Genomic DNA, 24,087 nt, shown 5'->3' on the forward strand with positions numbered 1-24,087 from the left:
CATGGCCAAGAGAGGCCTGGGTCCCCTCATGAGCCCCAGTCTTGAACCTGTCCAAACGCTGTGGGCTTCTGGTTTGATCCTCCAACAGAATCTAAATCCTGTAGTCTACAGAGTGAATCTCAGTTTAACTTTTAAAAAATATGTTTTTATCTTTTTTTTTTTTTTTTTTTTTTTTTTGAGACAGGGAGGAGGAAGAAGAGAAGGAGAGAGAAAGGGATTGATGAGAAAGAAACATCCATTGGTTGCCCTCTTCCACTGGGGACAGAACCTGCAAGTCCACCTTGTGTACTAATTAGGATTGAAACCAGCAACTTTTCACTGCATGGGACAATGCCAACTCATTGAGCCACTCCAGCCAGATAGCAATTTATCTTTTTTAAACTCAGTTTTCTTATTTATAAACTAGAAGTCTGGTGCAGGGATTTGTGCACCTGTGGGTATGCACCAGTGGGGGTCCCTTGGCCTGGCTTGCAGGATCATGCTGAAATCATCTCTCTGTCATCCCCCAAGGGGGTTTCAGATTGCAATAGGATGCGAGCCAGGCTGAGGGACTCCACAGGTACAAGATTGGGACAGGGAGTAATACAAGAGTTTGGCCAGTCAGGAGGGACCAAGGAAGGGCTCCGGGGCGTGTTTGGCCTGTCTCAGTCAGTTCTGATTGGCCAGACCCCAGCAGCAAGCTACTAACCTATCAGTATCTGCCCCCAGGTGGTTAGTCCATGTCATAGAGAGCAATTGAGTGTCCTTAGCATATCATTAGCATATTATACTTGGATTGGTTGTACAGATGTCTGGACGACCAGACATTTAGCATATTAGGTTTTTATTATATTGGATTGGAATCACTAGAAAAGTATCCACCTTATGAGTGTGTTATGAGGAATAATAATACAGGTAAAGCAATTAGCTCTTTTTAGATTTTAGAAGGTAGAGCTATCATCACAAGAAACATGGATGTAGTGGAAGAACTTTTTTGCAGTTATCTTCCAGAAAAATACAGAAGGTTAATGATGTATTCCCAGAGTGAGAGAGACCAAAACTGGAAAGACATTGTGGCAGGTAACCTGCACCTCTGAGCTCATTCTGACAATCAGAATTTGCAACAAGCAATCCTCAGTTTTATAAATATTCCTGTGGAGTGGGGGTACAAGAAAAGGGCTAGCTCACAGCTTAACGGAAACTGCCACGCTAGAGAATGGATTCTTTTTTATCATAAACCAAAGACATTTAGACATCACAATAGGTGTGTGATTTATGGGGTACTAAAACTTCAGAAGTAGAAGAAAGTTTGCTTAGGATTGAAAAGAGAAATAAGAACTTTTTAGTACAGATACGAAATATAATAGCCATAGGTTTAGATATTGAAGCTATACAATTTATTTCAGAGAGGATTCCCTAAAAGAGATACCAAATCAACATAATAATTGACTAAATAGAAATAATAATAAATGGATGAAGTAATAATGAGAATCAAAATAACATATATAATAAAATAATAAGGTAGCAAATATACATTTACATAGATTATAAACATATATTTCTAAAATTAGAAGATTAATACCAAAATAAGTGACAAGTTTTTACATTAGTGAATATGACTGAACACAGAAAGAGAGAGACAGTGGATTTTATTATAAGACATTTAGCAATATTTGACTTTTAAAACTATTTGTATAAAATACTATGAAAAGTTAAAAAATAATTTAAAATATAATTAACAATAAGTTAAATATTATGGAGCTTATGTGAAAATTATTAGAAAAATTAAAAGGCAATAAGATTATTCAGAAAAGTTTGCTTGGCAGAAGATGTATCCAAGGAAGAAAAGGGTGAAAAAAAAGGAAGAAGTGATACCTGCCTGTAAGTTCTAAGAAATTTAATATAAATTACATAATATGATTTTTTAAATGAAAAAAAGAAATGATTCATTCATAGAAATAAAGTGGACGATGCAAGAAAAAAACTAAGCAATATTTAATGCCTATCATTAGCAGCTATAGTATTGCACTATAGACAACTGAGCTCCACAATAGTGATAGCAAACTACACAAAATTCAGAGGAAAATAAAAAAGATGGGAATTAAAAATGATATTAACTTTTGGCAGGAAGAAGTTTCAAAGCCTCTGGTTTGGGATTCAGTCACTTCTTTCACAGGAGTGACACTCGCAGGGTGGGGGAAAAGACCAGAAAACCTGGTGCAATTTTTTTGTCAACTAGATCTCTGGGAATTTAGACTAATGCTATTTGCTAGAGGAAGATACTTTATAGTTGAATTGTCCTTAACAAGATACCACTGACTAAGAATTCCCTTCGGTAAATAGAACTCAGGATCTACTAGGCATGTTCCCTGTGGAGCTACACAATCTGAGGTTAAGAATGGAAATGGTTCACAATGGAAAGGCTCCCACCGTGGGAAAGAGTACCCTGAGCCTTACCTGCAGAACCTGTGTATTATTCTAGAACAGAGGTACACACCCAATGCAGGGAGTAGGTTTAAGGAGCTACCCTTGATGTCCTACAACAGTCTGCTCAGAGCCTTTTGATTTATCATATTCTTCACAGTAATATTAAAGTTTGACCTTGGGTGGGACCTTTGATCCATGGCTTGGCTTAGGTCCCTCTCATTTGATAATATTATCTGAGTGTTAGCTCAAAACCTAAAGTACAGGTTGTTGAACTTTAAGGTAGTTGAACTTCAAGATGATAATGGAACAAATGCTAGAAAATGTACTTGTTTCAGGACAGTTTCAAAAATAAAGAAAAGCTGGCATCTACAAAGAGAAAAGCTTCATTGTGTTCAAGCATATATGTTTATATCTATTATTCCATGTCATGGTGACCACACCCACCCACACTCAAACCCATGGTTGATCCTTTTTAAGAGTTAATGTTACATATGATAGCCCATCAACTTTTTAAAGGGGGACACTACACTGTAAGAATACCTCTCAGACAAAGGGAAAGATGAAGTTAAACACATTGCCCATTTCAGCTTCCTTCCACTCAGTCATAGAATACTGGTGATTATGGTTTTGAGTCAGAGGTAGAAAAATTGAAGAAGAGAAAGGGAACATTTTGGTGAGTATTCTCTAGTTATGCTCTAACTGGCACTGAACAGATTCTCAGATAATGCAGAACATACTGTGACTAATAAAACATAAAATTCCATCCTCACAATGCTCTCTTTATCACTTCAGGACCCCAAAAGCACTGTATCACTACGAGAATGGGACCTAAGCCAAAACAACGAACTTATCAAAGGCCAGAATATATTAACTAGAGGAGTTGCCAGATGTTATCAGTTGCATTTTAAAAGGGAAATGAAGCACTCAGGAATTAAATAATTTGCCAAGATACACAGAATAGAATATGTCTGATTAAAAAAATCCTTGCTTTACATAACCTCTCCACTTTCCTCCCTGTAATATGTACCCCTTGCCTTAGTGAGTTACATTTTGAGATGTCTTGAGATACAAAAATAAGCACAGAACTATGCCAATTGGGGCAGAATCAGTAATTTCACAATTATCATGTTTTCTTGAATATATGTAAGGTTTTATGAGTAAATAAAGCTTAGAGATTGATTCCAAGTCCAGAATATCTTGCATGAGCCCATCATTGTTAATATACATATGTTGAGTGATTTATTTAGAATTTAAATCAACATAAACCAAATATTCTATTCCACTGAAAAATCCTTATGTGGGAACTTAAAATCATATGCTAACTATTCAGATAAGTGTTTTTATACTCTCCCATCTGAACTCTAGCAAATCATATGAACATTGAAAGAAATCCTAGGGCCATCATTCACTGTGGTGTTATGTATTTTGTATGTTTACTACTTCCATAAATAGTAGAAAATTGACCCTATTATATATATTAAAATGTAGCAATGAAATATAGACACACTCTACTTAATTATGTAGCTACTTTAATTTATGTGGGACTGCAAAATTAATAAACATGCTGATTTTTCTTCTTGGAATAGATCACCCATTTTGCAAGGCCAATTGCTAATGATTTTTCAGATCTTAGCCTAAATATCAATTCCTCCATGATATTCATCCTTGAAAAAATCACTTCCCATTAGCTACCAAAGCTTCCTATTATAGAGTCTTATAACACCCTGTATGTTACTTTGTAAAGTTTATCACTGTGTGATTGCATTTTGTGTGTGTTTATTTTCAATCCCCACTTCCTCCAGTTGACTCATGCATCTATGAGAGAAGGAATTTTATCTGTCCCTCCACTGTTATTTCCTATGCCAATTGGGGCAGAATCAGTAATTTCAGACATCTCTTGACCTAGAACATTCCATTACAACCAAATCTCATGCTTCCCCACAAGCATTATATTTCATATATACCTAAGACAAAAAAATAATTTTTATTAGTGTATACTAGTTTAAGTCAATTGAACTAATATTTTTTAGCCACAACAATGAAGCATTGTTGTTCCTTCTGAAGCCTACAACGTAGTATCTACCTGTCTACTCCGAATTAACAACTCTAACTCAGGCAGCCTATGACAAATGCTCCAATATAGGAATAACAATTATGCAACTTATGTAACAATGTTAAAATGTAGCACAGAAACTATAGACAGTTGCCTTTTTTTTCCTCCTTTTTTTTTTAATTAAGAAAAGGTAATGGAAGATAAGGCTGGAATAATGTATTAAACTGCTATAATGAAAAGTCACAAATAGCATTTCAGAGAGTTTAAATATTATTAAAATTTAACAAATGTTCTCTAAAAACTATGTACTGGACACTATTGTGTACATCAGTGATAAGTTTTGGTCTATATCCTACAGAGCACATCATCAAATGTAGTAGAAAACCAAGGAAGAAGTGGAGGCTGGAGTGATCCATGGCTAGAACCCAAAAATTAAAGGTAGCTTCTAGAAGCCAGAGAAGACTAGGAAACGGATTCTCCCCTAGATCCTCCAGAAGGAATGCAGCCCTGGTGACTCATTTTAGTCCTCTGACCTCATTAAAGAGCAAGTGAAATCAAAGAGATTAAGTGGAAGAGTGCATAGTGAATGCTGGAGTTGACTTCCCTCTTTTTCAAGCAGTGGGCATTCCCCTGGGACTCACTTTGGCCAATGAGATGTGGACAAAGAAGTCCACATGACAGGTCCAGCACCAGCTGCAGGTGCTTTGCAGGTTACCCCATGAGGTCATGCTCCAGAAGCCCATGGTCCTTCAGGGTGAAGCCTGGAAGAAGATGTGCAGGAGAGACCTGCATCCTGAAACCCATATTCAGCCTGAAGGGGAGTCACTGCTTCTGACCTGCAGACCGGGAGTGCGAAATCAACAAGCGTTATTCTGCGCCGGAGCTGTCTGAAACGTAGTGGAACTGAAGCAGGAGCTAATACAGTTTAGATTCCCAATCTAAACAGAGAGATAACATCATTCATCTCCCAGGAGGCAGTTGAGTTTAGCCTCAAAGTTCAAACTTCCATGATTTCTGACAGCAGTCCAACCCATCATTCCTTTCCAGGTTCCCACTTCGGTATGCTTCCACTTTTCAAGGAAATCTATTTTGGAATTAAGGGCATGTCCCCTTTTTCCCTACTCCCTTCAGCTATAATTTGAAGTACAGCTTGTTTCACTGATTCCACTCTCTATAAGAATATTTTTGTCACTTTAATTCAACTCCTTCCACATGCAGCTCAGCACATTTCTCCAACCATTCAAGTTGGCAACCCGACCAAAGTCTAAGACATATGGGGACTCTTTCAGAAATTTAGCCAAAATAATAATCAGACAAATATATAAAAGTGAAAAAGATATTTAAGGCCTAATAATATAGATTTTGAAGTCACTTAAATGGGTATCAAAGCTGATACACCGTAAAGAATGCATAACTCCTTAGATAAATTCAAAATGTCTGAACAGAGAAATAACCTCTTTTATGGAGAGGTCAGTGAAGGAAAGAGAATGAAAAAGGGCCATAGAGCTAGAAAAAAGAGGCAGAGCCCACTGTCAGGAATGAGAAGAAGGTTAAGCGTTAAAAAGGGTGGAGTTTGTCAAGGTTTAATTAAAATATTCATACACATTTTATTCATATAATGTATAAGGTAGATTCTTAAAATTTTAATAAAAATTTTTCATGTTTTCTGACTGTACATTAATAGATCTTATAAGTGAAATGATGACCTTCATTCCTATAAGTAATAATAATCAGCGGGTTTGTAACAATGTTTAATAGTTCTTACCTCAATTTTCATCTGTCCTTTTACTTAATATTATTAAACTTTATGAACTCTTGCAAAAATGAAGTAATTAATCTTTATAACATCCCCTGAAGGTAGTTAGATAGCTTCATTATGATAAAAGAGAAGGGAACATATATTATTAGTTAAACGAAGATTGCAGTATCAGCATCTTAGCATTTCTGATAATCTTCAACCCACAAGGATAATAATATTTTTTTCTTTTCATAGTCTCCTTTAAATATCTAAATGATCCACATATTCTTACTTTTATTTATTCTCTGTGCAATATTGTAAGTATTCTAAAAATATCTACAAATATAAAATACATTTATTACTTGTTCATTTTAAAATAATTTACATTGCATTTAATAACTTAGTAACTTAATTAATTTTTCATTTACAATATTTATATTTCCTTATAACCATGTCTTGTCCTTAAATAAAATGCATAAGATTATAAAATATGTGTACTCAAAAAGGTTTGTAAACACTGCGTTTTTAAATAGACTATAAAATAATCAATGTGTAAATCTTATTTTCACTTAATATAGTGAAATATTTACTTTATTAACTTTGGGATATTAGTCAAAATTAAAGAAAAATCACCTACAGTGTTGAAATTTCTAATCTGAAGATTTATTTTTATTGTTATTTTCCAATACAAGAAAAATTATTAAATTGTCAACTTTAAATATTTAATTCTTCTTTTCTTTTCTTTTTTTAAAATATATTTTATTGATTTTTTTACAGAGAGGAAGAGAGAGGGATAGAGGGATAGAGAGAAAGATGCCTGTATTGGGGATGTGCCCGAAACCAAGGTACATGCCCTTGACTGGAATCGAACCCGGGACCCTTCAGTCCGCAGGCCGACGCTCTATCCACTGAGCCAAACCGGCTTTGGCAAAAATATTTATTATTCTTTCATAAAATTCAATTCTTTGAAAGTCTATTTATTTACAAAATCAGGTGTTTGTATAAATTATTGTTTTAAAATTTAAAAAACAGGACAGATACACTGCAATTGCAAAATTACACCATTAGTCACCTCTCTCCAGATAATTAGAGATTGATAAACATAATATGCCAGCTACTTCTGAATATATAGAAAATCTAAGTTATCATTATTCTTCTTGGATCCAAAAGTATTACCTAGGCCTCTGTCAAATGGCTTAGTAAAATATAGATAGAAATTGCATGTACTACTTTCCACAACTATAAAAGTAGTAATCTAAAAAAAACCCACAAACAATACCATGAGTAGTCTTCATCTGATCCAACTCAAGACTGTATTTTAGACTGCTTATAACTTTATTTATAACGCATCTTTTGGACTTCTCAAAATTCATATTATGCTTATAACTTTGCAGCATTCGTCTTCTTCAATTATGAAAATAGAGGTTATTTCAATGTCAACCATCTTCTGTCTTTCTTTTGTTGCATTTTTTACTTCTCAAAAAATTTTCATAGTAATTTCCCAATAATCATATTTTATATTACTTGGAATTTTGATATTTTATTATCCGGATTACTTAAGGAAACCAATTATATACTTTTAAAAACACCTGTCTTTAGCTTCAATTGTATTTTTCACAAGATCTCAAACACAATTCTGAAACAAAATGCTTCTAGTATTACCTACTTTAAATTGTACAATAGCTTTGTTTTCTGCAAATTTGAACTACTTGTTTGAGCTGTGCTTTGATAATCATCACCACTTGAGGTTGACTACCATTGGCTCTAAACACAGAAAAACCTGAAAGAATTAGGGAAATGAGTCTGTATTTTCAATTCAAGAACATGATTATACACCTACGGATGTTAAAATATATTCTTACATAGGCAATAGGATAGTTCTGTTTAATCCTTCAGCATTAACATATTTCATTTCTTCCCCCCACCCCTTTTTTTTGTTTTGTTTTGTTAATCCTCACCTGAGGATATTTTTTCCCCTTCGATTTTTAGAGAAGGTGGAAAGAATGGGGAGAGACAGGGAGAGAGAAACATCAATGTGAGACACATTGATTGGTTGTCTCCAACTTGCATCCCCACTGGGGCCTGTAAATCTAGGTACATGCCCTTGACTGGGAATCAAACCCTAGACCATTAGTCAGTGGTCAGATGCTCCAATCACAGAGCCAAACCAGCTACTTCCTATTTCTAAAGACTGTTTCTCCTCTGCTTTACATTTATTATACAATTATAGATACACAAATAAACCTTGATATTTGTGTTCAGATCATAAAAATTTCCTACTTTATAGAGTATGTCATTCTTTCTTAAATTTGTTCAAACCTTATCAATTGATGAAAGGTGCTAATAAACATATTGTTGATAATGGTTCATAAATATTAACTTTCAGTCATTGAAAATAAGATGTTTTAACAAAACAACTTTTCAAGAATATTGCAACTTGCAATACGGGAAACCACAATATCATACCAGTTTACACTTCCCTTTAATCAGAAGGAAGTCAAGTCTAATTGCATTTAGACATTCAAGACATCCAAAAATGCTATGTCGATTTCTCCTTAAGAGATGCTAGTCTATTTTTTGTGTGTGGGGGGATCTTTTTTTGAAATTCGTCTTTATTGTTGAAAGTATTACAGCAGCCTTTTTACCCCTATCAATGAAAAAAAGTCTTAATTTACATTGTAATCATGTTTAGCTTCCTTAAAAATGTTTATATTTCAGCTTTTAACCTTTGCTTTAGAATTTCAAAATATTATATTAATATATTTAAAACATTATTGAAATTGAATAATTACACTTCTACTCTCTCTTATACTTTGTAACTTATCAATATAAATGGGTTTGCCTTAATCATACTTTTGTCTTTATGCTACAGGATTTTGCTATTTAGGCCCTCTCTCTATGATCTCTTTCTTTACTTGCCTTCTTTTAATTGTATTACCTATTGTACAATCTCATTTTTTAAAATTTCCTTCCACTAGTATTATCTTCCATTATTTTCTCCTTATGTATAATGATAATATATGACTGCTTGTTAAAATAAAAGTCTTGCTCAGTTTCAGCTGATACATCGAAGATTGAGCAGAATGCAAGGGATGCCAAGTTGACCGCCCATCTCCTGAGTTGAGTCACTAGGTCTGCAAGTCCACTGATCCAGGACTTGTGCAAGGAGCTTCCTAAACTGACTTAGCCATCCTCAGCACATTTGTGGCTATGGTTAAAGAATGAATGTTCCCTCTCAAGATTATGCAGAATTTGCCTATCAACATAGGTGATAGTTGCTTTCTTCTCCTTTAGGCCTAGTAAAAGGGGCTTCACAAAGTGGATCACAAAGAGAGCTTGTTATGTGTCTGTCCCCCAGTGTCTGAATTTATAAGTGACTGAAATCTGATTCAAGCCTGGGATAGTCTATCCAAGAAAAAGAGATTCATTGAAAGCACACGGCTTGTCTTCAAGATGACAAAGGCAAAGATGCACACTGAAAGTCATCTCATAAAATACTCTGCCCAAGAATCCTACTGGGGTGGGATGGGGTGGAGCAATGAGACTCCAACAGAGAGAGCCTTATATAATAATGTACAAACAAGAATAACACTGTGGCACTGTATTCTATTTTGCAAGTTGTAGCTCTCTGAACCTGAGAGACTGCATCACAAACCATCCAGCCCATACATACCAAAAGCATTGTTCTGGAATATTCCCCCAGGAAGTCTATAAGAACATGTAGTGTCCTATAAAATACTTAACCATAGACATCTGCCAAGTACTAGCACCTAAACGTGGCAATGGTGACCATATGTCCTTTCCTTTATTCTTCTCCCCTAGCACCAGCCCTCCATATATTAGAAATCATGGTAAGCTAGGGGAGGAAAATAAGTACAAAAGCATGATAGAGAAATATAACAAAAGTATCCCATGATTGCTTATGCTACTGCAGTACATTAGGGAGAGAGGGAAAAGATCTGACTTATAACATGTTTTGCATTTTTTATAATTACCCTGGTTAGTATGATTATTCTTGAATGCAGAATGTTAGCAGGAATTTTTATTATCTAAGATTACTGAGAAAAACTATGGTATCTTTATTCAAGTGCAGAGAAAAGAGTAGTTCACAGTGTAGTTTTAAAAAGAGAGAGGGAAGGAATAGGATTTCTGTTGTTGTTGTTGTTGTTGTTGTTTGAACTCTACTAAGTACAGTCCAAGCCGTTAAAGAAATTAATTTTTAAAATCTCTTTCCCATCATCATTTGAAGTGGGCCACAGAATGATTAGATCAGTGAATCAGAGGTCTTGATAAACATTCACAAGAAGTCCAAATTCATGCCTGTGGACTATATCTCCAGATTTCTAGGGGTCAGAAATTCACATCATCACAATCAAACAATTTAAGAACCTACCGGTCAGAGAAAAATAAAATCAGTGGTCAAGTATACCCTTTTACCCGGGATAGTGATCAGAATTAATCTGCTGACCACCCATCAAGCACTGATAAAAACATACACACAAAGCATTCTGACTGAGGCAATTCATCAGTCCTATCCTAGTGTCAAAGAAGTCAGGACTTAGCACTCCTGATTGCCATGCCAACTTAAGGTAAGAAGCAAGTGACACTGATAAGGGCAAGGGCGCTCCTATCTAGGAAAGGAGGCCAGAGCTTTGAAGTCCTCTCTTATACAACAGGAAAGATCTTTTCCCAGGAACGACTCATCTCCTAGAGTCAAAGTCTCTCTCTCTCTCTCTCTCTCTCTCTCTCTCTCTCTCTCTCTCTCTCTCTCTCTTTCTCTCTCTCTCACACACACACACACACACACGTGTGCTTGGCTTCTCAAAACTCCCTATTCATTTTATTCTTTACATTCATCATATTTACTAATTTAGTGCTTAAATTGTTTTTATCTATGTCCTGAAATAACCTATAAACATTGCGACAGTAAGAACCTCATCTAACTTCCTTAGCACTCTACTTCTGGCAAATGTAATAACAATAATAAAACTTACAAGTCAGAAATTATTACACATCATATAGTATAATACAATGAGGAAGGCATTACTCCTATGCCTATTTACTGATGAAGAAACTATTTTTAAGTAATTTACCCAATGTGAGATAGTTATCTTAGTAATTAAGAGGCTGGGAGTGATTGACTTCAATAGTACATTTTCAGGGAATAAATAGTAACCCTATCTCATAGTTTTGCCCTTAATGAAAGGAATATACTAGATGATCAATACATATTTATGAATTAATGAATTATTTCAAGGAGAATTGTAGTTACCGTTTAATTAATATAACTTGTATTTCCAAAGACTTAGTAGATATTTGTTTTAGAACAGAAGTTACCATTATTATGATAGTTTGTAAAAATTTAATATTGAATTTTCAGAAAAAACAGATCAATTATTGCTCCTTATCATATCTCCATTATATTTGATAGGCAACATTTTGTGGTTCATACTAAAGGTAAAAGAAAAGCTGCTTACCAATTTGTAGTAAATCATTATTAATATACAATTTTAAATGGATTTCAGTTGGCTAGTTCATTGAATAGATCAGTTAAGTTGGCATTACTAAGTATAATTCAGCTAAGCAAAACTTCTGAGAAACAGTGTAAGAGAATAAAGTACACAGTGAGAATCTCTAATATTGTATAATAATTAGTATAAGAAAGATAAATTATTAAATCATTTATAAGCAAAATACCCGCAATGAAAACTTTAAATTTTTTTATTTGTATAAATAATCTAAGCATACTTTGTTGCAGTGTCTCTGATAGAGAAAAATAGAGTTTTTATTAAAAAACAAGGGCTATTCCTATCAGAGGCCTTAAGCAAAAAAGAAAATGAAAAAAGACAAGTTTCTTTCCAATGGCAATTAACTGTAATAGAAAGTTTGCTCAAATGCCATTCAAAAAGAGGTGCAGACAATGTTTCCAGAAAAAAATAATGAACTTGAAATCCAGAGATATTACTGCCAGGTTCAGATTGAAGGCTTATTCCCTAGTGTCATTTAGAGCCAAGGACAATTGAAAAAGATGTGATGTTATCATTATTATGAGTGAGATCAATGCTGAAAGATCATCAGCAGTTTCTGCCTTTGTTCCGAATGGTGAGGATTGGATTTTACTCAAGAAAGCAAAGGGCAAACAGAACAAAAATAATGCCTACTTAGGAGGAAAAAGGAGGTGATGGATCAAATGGGTCACCTTACATGAGGCAAAAATATGATCAGGCAAATTGTAAAAATAATATCTGTAAAATCATAGAGCTCTTTTTCTAACATTACCAAGAAAACACACACATACAAATAGGGAATCAGGAGATGGTAAACATTCTATTTTCTTCCTTTTAGTTGCTGTTTGGGATATTTATCCAAAATTAGAAAACATAGCAATTGTGAAAGAAAATAATAAAAACTAATATTGAAAATTATGCAATTATTGTTTATTTTTATTAAATTATAACGAGATATCTTTTAATACTGCTCTTTAGGGTTTGATTTACATGAGAGAACTGCATTGCGAAGTTTCATATAACCCTGCTAGTACAAGGTAAGTGTGGGAGTCCAGGTGGCTTCTTCATGTGCCTTCAATTTATCATAAAGATTAATTAAATAAGCTGAGGTACACTTGAATATATGGGCAGAAAACAGATGCTAAGGTGTTTTGCAGAGATGTTTGATCAAAAAAGTTACCAGTTCAGCAATCTAGCAATAAACTGGATATTTTACTTCAAGATTTTATTTCCGTTTTCAAATATAAAATTCAGATTACAACAAAATTGATAGCTTTTATAATCTTAGGATCAGAAAAGATGCTTTCTTCTTCTTACCTCTTGGCATTGTCATCTCCTTGAACTACATAGAAGTACTTGTGAAATAGGACTACTGTCCTCTAACATGGAGACAGCCAGTCGTAAATTATCAGGTCATTATTAGCAAAGTCAGTCTGGATCAACTCATATCAGAGGAGATGGAATAGCTTTCAAGATTCAGGGCAAAGAAGAGCATTCACAGAACACTATAAAAAAGAATTTGTGTCCTGGTCTTTTAAGCATGCATAGTTGGATAGGAATCATGTTTGTCCAGAAATTACATTAGTTTTTAAATTTTTTCATAGAAGATATAGCGTTTGAACAAACTATTGTTTTTCAAGTGCATTAAATACAGGTCAGCGATTTTATTAGTAATAATAAAATACATTATTACTGGTGGTTATTCTAATAATGCAGGTTATAGAAATAGATAGAAACTCTCAGATAAATGAATAGCTAAAAAGATAAATCCAAATAAAGGAATTTTAAATTCCTTTAAAAATATGTAAGAAAAATATGCATAGATACAAAATTAAGGATTACTTAGAAACGTATTCTCAAAAGGTTAAATATAATTTACTTAAAAATGTGGTCAAATGACAATAATAAAAGAATAGTGTGAGCACTTAGTCTTCAATAAGACAAATAGGTTTCAACTGTATTAAAATAATATTTTATTACATGAAATTTTGATCCAGTTAGTGCAAAAATTATTTAAAAGTATTGTACAAATCCAAGATACTGAAAGATACTATCTCAAAATTCAAAATAACATATATCAAAGGAATGCTTAAACTTAGAAAACAACTATATAAATTTCATCAGTTATAAAATAAAAACAAAACCAATAGGTAATATATGGCACAGAAGGCAGAAAGTCATTATTTTTCCTTATGAACCTATACGAGTGGTTTGTGCAAACTGCACCTTAACCTTCTGAAAAAACTTAATATGTAAACCTGGTTATGGAGAAGGAATAATAGGCAAAGCTCTATTTTATGATTTGGGGATCACTGAGCACTACTAGTACTTCCCACTTTAAAATGTGGTTTGAGGCAATAGAAAATTTTTCCCCAAAAGGTAAAAGTATGAATATTGAAAGAAGAAAATAATTATTTTATGATAACCTATACTCATGTTGAACCATTTTTAAGAAAGATCTCAGAATATCTGAGGGAGAGGCCTCCTACAAAGTAGAAAAAGTGTATAAAAAGTAGAGGTAAGGCCCTAACCATTTGGCTCAGTGGATAGAGCGTCAGCCTGTAGACTCAAGGGTCCCAGGTCCGATTCTGATCAAGGGCATGTACCTTGGTTGCAGGCACATCCCCTGTGAGGTCAATGTTATTCTCTCATCGATGTTTCTAACTCTCTATCCCTCTCCCTTCCTCCTTCCTTTCTGTAAAAAAAAAAAAAAAAAAAAAAAAAAAAAAAAATCAATAAAATATATAAAATATATTTAAAGAAAGTAGAGGTAAGGAGGGTCTCAGGCAACCTTAGGGAACTCACTTTTTTTTGGGGGGGGGAGCCAGTATTAAACAAGAAAACACGTAATGAGTTGCTAATTTTGTATTTCAGGCAAAAATCACAAAAGGAACTTATGAAGGAGGAAATCAATGTGAATCAAATCATCAGAGAAAAATTTGCTCGTTTGCATAAACATTTTCCAGCATTGCCTCAATTACTAGGAGACAGGTCAAGATGAATAAAATGGCTTCATTTATATGAAAAAAATCTCTTCAAAATGTACATCATCCAAAACTATGAAGAACAATAAAATAAAATGTTTTTATGTATACCCTGTAACAATAACACAAACTCACTTAAGAGATTTTCAGTCATACATTGTATCTGATAGTGTAAAGCTTGACTCCAATAATCGCTGAATGATTTAATTAATGTAAACATTAAAAGGCTTAAATAATATTTGAAAACATGGCATAATCCTATATAATAAGGTAGAGGTAATATGCTAATTAGACCGAACATCAGAACAACCTTTCGGACGAAGCCAGGGTTGTGAGGGCTGAACCAGGCTGTGAGGGGATGCAAGTGCTGAGCAGCTTGCACAGATTTTGTGCACAGGGCCTCTAGTGTTAAATAAAAGTGAAAATTTAAGTGTTCATAAAAATATATCCTTTTTAAAAATTTTTTCAAATTTTCTTTATTGTCAGTATTACAATTTTCCCCATTTTCCCCCCCTTCCACCCAACCCTCACACCACTCCAGGCCTTTCCCACACTATTATCTGTGTCCATGAGTTATGTATATATGCTTTTTGATTAATCTACCATTTCCTTCACACACACACCCACCACTGAGATCTGTTATTCTGTTCCATGCATCCATACCTCAGGACCTATTTCATATGTCAGTTTATTTTGTTCAATCGATTCCATATATGAGATCATGTAATGTTTGTCTTTCTCTAACTGGCTTATTTTTCTTAGTATAATAGAATTGAGGTCCATGCATGCTGTCTTAAAGGGTAAGAGATCCTTCTTTTTTAAAGCTGCATATTATTTCATTGTGTAAATATACCACTGATTTTTTATTTACTCATCTACTGATGGGCACTTGGCATGTTTCCAGATCTTGGCTATTGTAAATAACACTGCTATGAACATGTCCTTTTATATAAATTTATTATTTTTTTTCTACAAGTGTATGTTGCGCACTTATTATGTCTTGGTTGCATGAGATATCTCCATAACCCAAACAAAGCTCTATGCCCAGGTGGAACTTAGATTCTTGTGGATGGTAAAACATCAATAGTAGAAACCTATAAATTATATATTATCTTAGAAAGTCATAAATGCTATGAGGAAAAATAGAATGGAAAAATGGACATTCAGAAAAAAATTTGGAATTCCATAAAGTTCATTATTGAAGCCCACAATAGAAGGTGATACCAAAGCAGAACCTTGATCCAGTGAAAGTGTTCCTTGCTTTATTGAGAAAAGTATTATGAGCAGAGGTAATAACTACAGTAAATGCTCCCTTGTCTGGCCAGTTTGAGGAGTAATCAATGAAGCCAATGTGAAGAGTAAAAGGGCAAGAATATCGTTAGGAAAAGATGAGTCAGAGTGATAACAGGGGGCCACATCATGTCACTGTTTGATCACTGGTGAGATGGCTTCTACACAGAGTAGGATGGAGAGCATTTGCAAGGAATGAAGTAATCTTTTAGCTTGGCAAGGCTACACTGGTTGATTCTTCTACTGATCCAGAATGGCTGCCCTCATGAGTCTGCAGTCAGCCCCAAGGGATGGATAGCTGCGGTGATGGAGGTACTGGCATTGCTCAGCTTAAATGGCTTATATGTATTGCTCATGTCCTCTATTCCTCCAGATGTCTGTCTTCTTTGTTCTCATGTCATTCTATGGTCCTAAGAAGCAGCAGGAGAAAGGTCCAAGGCCTCTTTCGGCCTGGGTTAAAAACTCACAGAATTTCATTTCTACCACATTGTATTGCTCAAATCATATTAGTCACAATGTGAACCCAATTTCATGAGTGACTCAACCTTTTGTTGAAGTGGGGTATAAACTGTTGTGACATTTGCAATCTAACATTCTGTTTCCTGACCACAACTACTTCCAATCTTCCCATAAGAAAAATATGTTCACCCTTACATCAAGGTCTGGAAAACCTTATGCAGCTATGGCACCAGGATTCAAATCTAAAACCTCGTAATCTAAAATTAAATCCACCAACAGTTTGGGCTCCTTTTTATCCAGAAATATATTAACTTAAAAATTATTTCTGATGTGGTTCAGTGGTTGAGCATCCACCCAAGAACCAAGAGGTTGCTGGTTTGATTCCTGGTCAGGGAAAATCCCAGGTTGTGAGCTCAATCCTCGGTAGGGGTGTGTGCAGCATGATTGATGTTTTCCTCTCTCATCGATGTTCCTATCTCTCTCTCCCTCTCTCTGTAAAAATCAATAAAAACATATTTTGAAAATCTGCACATTTAAGAGGAGAGTTTAATGTGCTAGAATAATGTTCATGGAAAACATTAATAATTAAAAAGAAGCACTCAGTTACTAAATCCAAAGGTCATGAAAGAAGTTATATAAAGAGTCATTGTAAGGTGTTGATCACAAAAAATGACACAGAGTTGTGTTTAAGAAGATTATTATGGTTAAAGAGCAAAAATTCAGGCAGATTTGCAAAGCAAGAGACAGCAAAATTATTAAAAGAAGGCTTTTATAATAATTAACCTAAAATAAAGTTTAGATAATTAACCTAAAATAAAGTTTAGATAATTAACCTAAAATAAGAAACTGGTAATGAGAATGGAGTACAAATGGAGATAATCAAAGACTCAGCTGCATGTTAGGTGGAAGAGTGACATGAATTGGTGATTGAACATTGTAGATGATGTTGAATATGCAGATTTTTCTTTTTCAGATTTTTCTTTTTCATCAAATTAGAAATATTATACACTGAGGTAGAAATACATGACAAGGAATCTTTCGGGGGAACAGTGCAACTTTACTATTAGATATATTGAGCTTTTAGATATCTGGAAGTGACTTAGGAAGATGTGCCTAAGACATAATCAGATATCTTATTCAGTTAAAGGTATTCAGAGCACTTATATATAAAAGACTGGGGGCCCAGTGTACAAATTCAGTCCCAATTGGGGCTGATCAGGGCTGGCTGGCCAACGGAAGGGACCTTGGGAGGTTGGCCAGCCACAGGAAGTTGGCTGTGGGAGCACACTGACCACCAGGAGGCAGCTCTTACATTGAGTATCTGCCCCCTGGTGATCAGTGTGTGTCATAGGTACCGGCTGGTCATCTGACCACTTAGGCTTTTATATATATAGATTTATTATTACTATTACTAGAGGTTTGGTGCACAAAATTCGAACACTCCAGGTTGGGGGGGAGAGGGTAATCTCTCAACTTAGCCTGCACCCTCCTGCAGTCTGGGAGCTCTTGGGGGATGTCCAACTAATGGCTTAGGCCCACTCACCTTAGCGCTGCAATGGAGGTGAGAGAGTCTCCACCATTGCTGCTGCACTTGCCAACCATGAGCCTGGCTTCTAGCTGAGCAGCCCTCCCTCTGTGGGAGCACACTGCCCACCATGGGGCAGATCCTGCACTGAATGGGACAGAGCCAAAACTGGCTCTCCAACATCCTCTATGGGTGCCAGATTGCAAGAAGGGGCAGGCTAAGCAAAAGGACCCCAATGGTGCACGTTCAGGGCCAGGAAGGTAGGCCAGCCAGGGAAAAACCATGGGAGGGCTCCAAGGTGGGTCCAGCCCATCTCACTCAGTCCTGATTGGCCAGACCCAGCAGCAAACTAACTCACCAGTCAGAGTGTCTGCTCCATGGTGGTCAATGCACTTCATAGTGACTGGTTGACTGTCTGCCCCCTGGTGGTCAGTGCACATCATAGCAAGCAGTTGAGCGGCCTTACATATCATTAACATATTACGCTTCGGTTGGTTGAACAGACAGCCAGAAGATCAGACACTTAACATATTAGGCTTTTATTATATAGGATTATTACTAAGAGCCCAACAACCTACACAGTTAATATTTGTAATAATTATTGTATATTATTGGAATAGTGTTGAACTGTGCCTTCCCCTCCCCCACCCCCCTATAGCATATTTAAAGCATGCATTTTGTAGTCTTTAATGATCTTATTTTCAGGAGACTAGTACATATACACTATGGTCATCTTTTACATTTGAATAAACACCCTAATTTTCTTAATGTGGATGTGTTAAAATAATCTTGGTTCTTTAGCAAAACCAAAAACTACTGATTTTCATGTTTTTGGGAGGGATCAAAATCATATAATGGTCAATGATGTGCATTTTTTGTATTTAATGTAAAAGGTTTGATTGGTGTTCATCTCACAGACTCTCTATTTCTCCAAATTTAGTCTACAGACCCAGGGCTTAGTGTGGTCTTCTGCAGCCTGACCATGGATGCTAACTCTTACCAAATAGATTTCTACACCAACTGTAAATTGAAACACTGTAAAATACCCTTGCCAAGGTCTTATCCCTAGAAATCTGGATTAACTACACTATGGTTATGTATGTGCATCTATATATTTTTCAGAAATTATTTAGGTGATCTTAAGGGATAAGCAGAATGAAGCATCAACATCTTACCTGATCCACAGTAAGTTTTAGGTGACATTACTGTCTTTATGTTTAAAAATAAATATTTGCCAGTAAGTTAAACACATTTCATGCTGACCCTGTAAATTTAATAACAAAATGATTTGGTTTCTCTAGACAAGGCCTATTAAAAATGTCTTGAACAGCTGTAGGATAGCAAAATTATATCAATCCAGGAATACTTTGGAAGAACTAACCCTTAAAATATATTTTACATCATGTCTTTAATGTCACTAGGCTATAACCCCTTTTGGGAAATTTAAAGATCTAAACATTGTCACACTTGTCAGGTAGGTCAGTTGGTTAGAGCTTTGACCCTATATACCAAGGTTGTGGGTTTGATCCCCAGTCAAGTCAAATACAAGAATCAACCAATGGATGCATCAATTGGTGCAACAGCAAGTTGTTGTTTCTATCTCTCTCTTTCCCTTTCTCTTCCTCTAAAATCAATAAAATTTTTGATAGAATTTCTACTCAAGGTGAAACATTTAAAAAATAAAAATATTTAAACATTGGCTGAAAAAAGAAGTGAGACGTGCCACCTTGAATAAGTACTCAAATTCACCAAATATAATATGTTAGGTCTTAGTGAATTAAAATGTTTTTAGTGTTTTAACTATCATTTCTGTTAACTTCAAACTAACTTGAACTGCACAGTAAATATAAAACCCATTAGTCAGCCAGTCTGAAAGTACTTTAGGCAAAGGCTTAACATTAAAGCTGCCACAATTTGCTTACCACATGTGTTTATGAAAAAGAAATAGTTCCTAGCAAGTTTCCATATTCTTTGTGCAATCTTACAGATTCACAAGAAACAGATATTAGAGAAAGGCAAATGGACCTTCCAAACACAAAGTTTAATTAGGTAAAAAATCTAATCTATTTTTATTACATATACTATAAAAGTTAAAGAAACAAAACTTCTCTCAAAACCTCTTAACTTGATTAGAATTTAGGTAGACTTCTCAGGTTTTTCATGCCACTTTGTCCACATGACACTATCAGTGAATTAGAATACAAGAGACAGGAGGTCAAAGATGACAGTTTATTTATTTTTTGTCTCTAGATGACTTTTCCCATAACAAATGCTTACTACTGTACCTACTTAATCAGAAAGTGGACAGAACAACACTTCATAGGATTCACTATATTAGTAACAAAAGAGATGAATTAATGCTTAAGATGTCATATTTGCTGTTATTTTTTATATGTAGATGGGTCAGAAATATTAAATAAAATTAGTTTACTTACTTCAATAGAAAATAATGACAAATGACAAAAATCATGCTGAAATTCAACATTAACAACAAATAATTAAACACTGAATGAACCTGACAGAAGACCTTTATAATCTTGCCAAATACTATTTGGATAAGCTGAATGTTTACAACACGTCTAATGATTTCATCAGTCTTAATTATAATTGTGGTTTAGTAAATGACTCACATCTACTAAAAGTAATGAAGAATGTGTCAAATGTTTGAGGAGAAACAATTAACTGTTGGCCAAATGGTTATTGTTTTGCAAATAATCAGAAACTGGGGGAAATGATGGTAATTGCAAGAGAAAATCTATTGTCTGTGAAAGGCCACAGCAATTCCCTTACACAGCAACTCAGTGTGATGAATTCTTAGATTTATCCCCTACTTCTGCCTCTTCCCATGAAGTTTTCTGCAACTGTTGTTTTATATTGAAAAAATATATTTTTTTTTTCAAAATGACAAATTTGAAAAAGGCAACTATTATATAAATATTCATGCCCAGTGTTAAAAATGTAACAATTTGAGCAAATATGATTAAAAGGGAATCTCTGTTTTTGAAAACAAGTTTCTTATATTAGTAAAAACTATATAATGTTAAGCTTTAACATTAAGAAATTAGGTAAACTGACAGACCTTTTGAATAGTAAACATGAATTGATAGTCTTTAAAATGTAATGTAAGCATTGTAATATTTATCTGGATATATAAATGATTTGACCTCATTGGATCTATAATAATTTGTTTCTCACACTAATTAGCACTTCCAGTAAAGATTTTCATCCTTTGAGAAGGGGTATACCTTTAACATTTTAAATATACACACCATTCCAATATGTTAAGGTTTTATGCTTTGTGTAGAAATGATATTTTTGTTGGACATTTAGTTCATTTCTGACTTTTTTTATAGTGGTACTGAGACCATGAACACTAAACTTAATTTACTCTAAAATGTTTTCTTGAGGAATATTTTTCTGGGAGAATATTCCTAAAGGGAAAATACAGTTTTAATGTATATAGATAGTTTTGTTGGTTCATTTTTTTAATTGTGAAATTTAATTCTAGAAAGAACATAACAAATTTTAAGTATCATAAGAGACATATAAATCGCATGAACCCCAAAGCCAATCACTGGCATTTGCATGTTATTTTGTTTAGGCAGCTTAAGGGGAATATAATCGTATCTTAAAATTATTTTAATATGCATCTCTTTAATTGCTACTGAGACTATACATGTCTCTATAAAATGCCATGCTGCCCATTATTGTTTATGTAATCAATGAAATAAATTCTGGGTACTAAATGCAGATTCAGATTGTTACATGCGTTTGATTTTAATTTTATTCCTTCTTGCTTATATATAATGCTTATATATAATGGGTATTTATTGATTATACATAATGGGTATTTATATATAATGGCAATATAACAACAAAGGATATAAATATATATATATATATATATATATATATATATATATCCATTATATATGTTATTATCATTATAAAAAAAAAACACTAAAAATGGAATTTCCATTTGACCCAGTGATCCCACTTCTAGGAATGTATTCCAAGAAACTAGAAACACCAATCAGAAAGGATATATGCACCCCTATGTTCATAGCAGCACAATTTACCAGGGCTAAGATTTGGAAACAGCCTAAGTGTCCATCAGCAGAGGAATGGATTAAAAAACTGTGGTAAATCTACACAATGGAACACTACACTGAGGTAAAAAAGAAGGAATTCTTACCATTTACAACAGTATGGATGGAACTAGAGAGCATGTCTGTGTTTTTCTCTAATTTTTAAGAACTTTGCATTAAAATCATATTATTTGTGCACTAGAAAATATTATTTGAATATTTGTCCTATAATCATAAAAAAAATCTAAGAATAGCTAACTGTATATGGTGGAAGAAGTATAACCAAAGAGAAAATACAGTTAAAACCATTAGGGAGTTATATACAAATTGCAGGAATGCTATCATGAAATATTGCAAAATCAGTGAAGACTAGGAAACATAGTTTTGAATAGAAGCTAACAGACAACAGTGAAATAATGTGCAGAAAAGTTAAGAAAGCAGAGCACTGAAATGCATCCATTAATTTCTCAGGCTGTCTTTCTTTAAATGCTGAGCAGAGCTTTAATAAAAGGGTAGCATCATTAGAGGCTGTAGTTCTTTCAGAGATTGTATTTCCTGTTTCCCTTAAAGGGTTATTTATCCAAGGCCATGTGACTTAGAGAATCTCCAATGGGAGGCATATATTTCCCCAACCCATCAATGCAGAGCTTCACCACACAATTTACTTTGGGCAATGAAACGTGAGTAGAAAAGAAGCAGATGCTTTAAAAGCCACTTACGTTTCTATTATCTCTCTTACTCTTTCCCTTTCCTAAGAAAATAGGATGTACCAATGTGCAATGCTTCTTAAGATTGTATACTGAAAAAAGGAATGATAATATCAACCTTAAGTATGGAGTATGAGCCAATTGCTAACTGTGCACCTTAAGAAGCTAAAAGAGAACAAATTACATCGGAGGCAATTTGTTCATTTTAGTGATAAAATAAAAATCAATTAAATAAGACATGGACAAACAACAAAGAACATCAGTTGAATAAAAATATCTTACTTTGGCTTGATATAATTTAGTGATAAATCATATATACATATTATTAAAAAAGAAATGAATTATCAATATCAGAAATGAAGGAGACCTCACTGTGGTGTCTATGTAGGTATTTTAAGTGTTAGGAGAACCAGAGAAAACTGTGTGGGTCCTTGGGGAATTAAAGTAGGAGAGAATGCTGTGATTCGGAAGCAGCTCCTAAATGAAAAAAGGCACAGGAAGATAAGCTGATGGAGTCTTCCCATTGTATTTGGGGCTATCTCAAATCCCTTAGCCAAGATCTGAACTCGAAATTACATTCATACATATCTCTTTGGATCACCATTAGAAAATCCTACTCAATCATTAATGAACAAATACAAAACCTCAATGAACTTTGCTGGAATGTTCAGCAAAGAAAAGTCTTTGCTGCAAAGAAAAAAAAAATTATTGGTTCTGATTTTCATTTTATTTGAGCCCAGCTTTACTCATACTCCTATTTGAGTAGGAGAGGAATAGAATGAAATGTGTCAGGGAAGAAGGGCTGACATTGTTGTTTTTATAGTGAACAGTGGTCTGGTGCAAGCATTGGATAAAAACATGACAATACAGCCCCTTGTGGAAATTTAGCAAGACAAAGACAAGTAGCTAGTAAGAGATGCATTTGTTATGCCAGTATGCACACCAAGAGAAGCAGCCTTTGCCACATCATTAGTTAGACCATTTAAAGTCTTTTGTCTCCAGATAAATGAGGTTCTTCTAGATCAAAATTTTGAAAACCCGCAGCGAGCCAGTTTCCTTTTCTTTCTAGTTCTAAAAGAGCACCATGAGGAATTCGGGAAGAATGAGGGAATCAAAGTTAATACGTAGTAACAACACAGATAAGACTATGTTGTTACGTATTGCCAATGTTAAAGCTATATCCTGATGTAGGGCCCTGTACAGCTGAGAGAGCCAATTTCTAAGTAGAGAATATGAAAGTCACATATTCCAGTGTGTGTGAAACAGCCTGAGCAAGTGTATATGTGCTATGACACAGGGAAGCCAAAGGGAGAGAAAAGAAACTAGAATA

This window comes from Pipistrellus hanaki (genome assembly GCF_964339955.1).
Source record: "Pipistrellus hanaki genome assembly, chromosome: 7".
Lineage (NCBI taxonomy): Eukaryota > Metazoa > Chordata > Mammalia > Chiroptera > Vespertilionidae > Pipistrellus > Pipistrellus hanaki.